Genomic DNA, 5,094 nt, shown 5'->3' with positions numbered 1-5,094 from the left:
CATACTCTATGTGTGTATAACACCTGGCTGAATAGCAGCATAGTAAGTCTACACTGTAGGTATAAATAAAAGCAACTCGATAATCAAAAATTGTCAGCTTGTAGCTTTAGGACCCAATTTGTCAATGCAGCTTAGCACAAGCATACCTTGTGATTTAGTTTTTCCATAGATCCATGGGATTTAGCAGCACACCTAGGAGCACACAACTGATTTGTAGATATTTTAGCTGCTGCTCACTTCTGATAGTCATAATCTTTATTATGTATTTATCAATGCGTGTCGGCATTGATTTAGATGTCAGATTGTGAGCACCCAGGTTTGAAAACATCTAAATGCCACTCCAAGATAAATTGTTTCTTGAGAAAGCAAAGAGTTTATGCCGTAATCTGATGTCTGTGTTGGGGGCTGTCACAAAGTTGTGTAACTTGAATTGAGCCGTTGATGTTTGGGCACAAGAGCATGTTTGAATAGGAGAGTTCTGTAAAACTTAAAGACTTTCTAAAATCAAACTTGAAGGGCACTGCAGAAGACCAGTGTTTCGGCCATATGGACCTCACCTTTTTGAAATCTCTATATTGTTTCTAACAGAGTCCTGATTCTCATTTTATTTTGAGTCCAAATTCACTCAGAACAAGTTTCCTATTAATAATTTTGGAATGTTGAGAGTGCATAAATATTATTTTGTATGCTACCATTCCACGCACCTTAGAAGGTTTTAAAACACACACAAACATTTCCCAAAAACTATGTATGGTGACGTTCTTAATTACCAACTGATAAAAGGTTTCAGCAGTATATGTACAAAATAGGAAACAAGTACAGATTTTCAGATAATAACTACATAACAGTAATATAAAACTGTTAGATATAAAGTCTATATATAATATTTTTTATCTAAAAATATATAAATCAAAAGGGAAACAAAGTGAATGCTCAAGGTTTTTAGTTTAGATACTTCATGGGAATGGGAGATTCAATTGAAGATTAAATCCAGCAAGGACAGGTATAACAAATGCTCAAGAATTTGGAAGAACAGAGAAGTCAGTGAAGAAGTAAAATTTCACATTTCTGAAGGCAATCATACAGATAAGAGCCTCTAAGAAAAACAGAAATTAGTAATAAGTAAAAGAGTTAAAGATGACAAAGTGAGGAAATTACTAAAGATTAACAAAAGATAAACTTTTCTGGAGAGTTGCAACAAGCCAAAGAGGTAAGGTAATTGCCAACAGGCACTTTCTAAATGCCTCACTTTAAAAAGTCGGGGATCAAGATGGAAGGCAGAGATGGCTGTGAAAGGGAGATGGCTTTTAGTTTCTACGCAGTGCACTTTTTTCTTAACTGCTTTTCTCTCACTTGAACAGGATGGTCCTTTGAGTAGATGTACCATTAATCCTAATAAAAATGGTGGCCAAAGAGAACATGTAATCTATGGACCCATGAAAGTCAAGGAAGAGTAGGCCATAAAGGAAATAGGCTCCTATCTTATCAAAAGTCTGCTGAAACCTGATTACTCCTTGTCTGTAAGATATTGCACCATCCGATAGTACAATGAATTTATTTTTAGTATAAATATCTGGAGAGTGAAAAAATATGCTTGGTATTGCCATTTCTAGCAGGCAGCAGAACTGTAAAAAGAGGGGATTCACCACTAAGAAAAAAAAGAATTCCAATTTTCCTTACAGCTCAGAAGCTGGTAATTAGAAGGCCCGGACAATATAGACTTGATGTGTCATATCATAATGCAATTGCTGTAATTATTTATCATTTTCTTTACATATGTGCACATTAGTTCTGTAAATGTTGTGCTAATGGCTGCATTCACCATCTCTTGCACAGAATGGTTTTAGAACAGGAAGAAGAGAGACACAAATGTCTTTTCACTACTATTTGCTATAGCTGTATATCTCAGTTCTTCAGGTCAAGACAGCAGCTGCGCACTTAAATAATAAATACTTTTTGTTTGCGTTCTTCTGTTCCTCTGCCCTTCCAATATACTAACAAGCGTTAAACAATGAACAACCCTCTTTATTTTTATTCTTTATATTTTTAAACAGTTTTACTGTTGTTTGCATTAATTATTTTTTTCCTTGTAACAGCTCAGTAGCTTTAAATTCAAAGATTAAAGTTTACAAATGCATATACTATGGAAAAAATTCTTACTGTCACTTATGATAGACAAGTGTTAGGCATTAGAGCATGGGAAGACAGTGTCTTGATGCGTAATATTTTGTCTGATTCAAGCTGGTGTCACCACTGACTGAGATTTAGTTCTGCCTGCTCAAGCCTGAATATTCCTACTCTGTTGAGCTGTATCAGGCACTTGCCTGACCTCATAGTGCAACAGTTTGGAAGCCCAAGCCGTGTACAAGGCTGATGCTACTGGAAAATCTTTGGGTAGTATTATGCTCTTTGCCAGTTTAACCATCTTGCCTGGCAGTTGAGCTGAGCACCAAGGCTGGCATAAGGGAGCAGGTGGCAGTGTGCAGGTGGGGAACAGGAGGGAACGCATGAATGTGGCAACGTTGCCTTGAGGTGTTTCAAACTTCCATAGAGCCGCACCCATGGGTTCCTGTCCAGCACCTGCATGTGATTCACTGTGTCACCTCAGACAACCAGCTAACCTCAGACACCTTTTCTGTACTAGGAAACCTACCAGGTGCTCAGTAGGTGATGTGATCACCAAACAATAGGGCAGCTGTGGGTGTTTTATCTGTTAATATGCTCATCCTGTTGACCCTAGGACTGGTGTCAATATGAGCACTTCAGTAATGGTTTCTCTTAGTAGATAAGTACTGTGGTTCTCACAACAGAAATGCCCCGTATCCTCTGTGAACAAAGTTATGGTTTATCACTTGTGACATGCTGTTGTCTCTGATTTTCTTAATTAACTAAAAAAAAAAAAGTGCAGGACAGTTCAGTTCAATCTTTTTTAAAAGCTTAAGACTAGATACTTAAAAATGTAAAGTGTGAGGCCATCGTAATGTTGCCTTTACATTCACTGTGATCACTGAACAAGGTGTGGGTTTTGTGGAGAAACATAATCAAATGAAGAAGGATAATGTCAAACTAAGGGTATATGAACAATCAAGCGCTGTATTTTACAACAGTTGCTCACTGGGCTGTATTAATGCAGATTTAACTTTGTAACTCCAGTGCTAACACCTAAACTGTTAACTTCTTAGTTACCTACTCACACTGGCAGAGAAAGAGAATTGCATTTTCCGGAGGCAAGAGGCATCATCTCTTAGCACAGGGTGGGGCTTGGGTGAGGCTGAAGGAAGCGATACAGCTTTCTTCTCTTTCCCCTCCAACCTGGCAGAGCTTTTGCATCCCCAGTGCCTGATAGGAGAGCTGGAAAGCTACAACCACGTCAAATGCTGAGGGCCCGGCCCATTTCTCTGCCTGGGCGGAGGAGAATGCTCCAGCTCTTCAAGTGCTCTTTGATGTGTGTGTATATATATAAACACACACATATACATATGTATGTATACACACATGAAATAGACTTTACCTGACAGATTCCACATCTGGCAAGGTGAGGGAGAAGCTCTACCTGGCTTCTGCTCCTTGTAGTGTAGCCTCCCAAGCAGGCTGGGATTTTCCCATCAGAAGATCATTCTTCTCCATTTTTGCTCCTTCATGTGCTCTGACATAAGCTATAGTAATATAAGTCTAACCTTTAGTGGTTTTTGTATTCTACTTACTATTTTGGAGTTTTACCAAAATTATAGAAAGGAATGCACGCAACAAAAGGCAAATGGTGATTTTTAACATTTGGTAAGACATTACTGCAATTTCAAGAATAAGAAAAAGCCACTTCACAAGGCTGAGGTAGTTCTCTCCCTCCTCAAAATTAGGGAATTAGAAAGACCTTTAGAAAGACTTCAAGAATTCTAGCTAATGGAGAGTAGTAAACATAATTAAAAGTAATAGGTGAGCTAATGGTTGCTGTTAACGCCCTTCATAACTTGCTATTATTTGTTCATAGTATTTGGCTTAGTCTTGGTACCTTAATACTTTAATATTACATTTCCTAGTATTTTTGTATCTTTGTGTTTATTAATATACACAGTACTCATGAGCCTATTGTGCAAAATAAGGTTGATATACAAAAGAAAGGCAAGTTTTTGTACTCTCCATGAGTCCTTTACGCTTTCATGATAATTAATTAATAAATAATTGTGAGGTATAGAATAACTCATTTTCTAATTCATTATCAACAGAAACTCAGAACGATTTGGACCCTTAGAAATATGCTTCAGAACAACTCTCATCTTTAAGTTTATAGCAGCAGTCAGGCTTCCTAATTTAGTTTCAGATATTCAGGAATTCATCAAACTTCAGCTTAAAAGCTCTGCATGCATCGACACATTCGTTTTTCGTGTTTTGTAAGGACCCTGAAGGCTGCCTTTACTCTTTTGCGCCCATTCCTAAAAATACACCCCTGATCCTTAGAAGTCAAAGTAGTTTCAGTGAAGCCTCCCCTGTTGAATGAAAAACAATACATGTAAGCACGGTGAGCATTTTTCTTCTGGCAGATTGTCGTCAGGACAGAGAGAATGGCCTCCAGTTGCAGCAGGGGAGGTTCAGATTGGACATCTGGAAGAATTTCTTAGGAATAGTGGTGAAGCACTGGCACAGGCTGCCCAGGGACGTGGTGGAGTCACCGTCCCTGGAGGTGTTCAAGAACTGAGGGGACGTGGCACTGAGAGACATGGCATGCGGGCATGGTGGGGATGGGTCGGCAGTTACATTAGATGATCTTAGTGGTCTTTTCCAACCTTAATGTTTCTATAATTCTATAACACCGGGATACATTTTTCCTTCTTTCAACATAGAAGTTCACTGGGGATGGGGAAAAGGTGCTTTTGGACAAAACGCCTTCCGCCCGTTACCCCCTCCCAGCGCCAACCGCCGCTCTCCCGGCGGAGCACAACCCCCGATACTGTTTGAACGCAGCCGAAGCAACCAATCCCCGCAGCCGGCCGCTCGGCGCCGCGCGCTCATTGCTGGCGGGGCGGGCCCGGCGTGGGGCAGCGGCCAATCAGCGCGCTCCGGCTGAGCCGCCGCCTGGGCGTGCACAACGGCCGCCGG

The sequence above is a fragment of the Meleagris gallopavo genome, chromosome 2 (genome assembly GCF_000146605.3).
Source record: "Meleagris gallopavo isolate NT-WF06-2002-E0010 breed Aviagen turkey brand Nicholas breeding stock chromosome 2, Turkey_5.1, whole genome shotgun sequence".
In the NCBI taxonomy this organism is placed as follows: Eukaryota; Metazoa; Chordata; class Aves; order Galliformes; family Phasianidae; genus Meleagris; species Meleagris gallopavo.
This window is presented reverse-complemented; position numbering follows the sequence as displayed.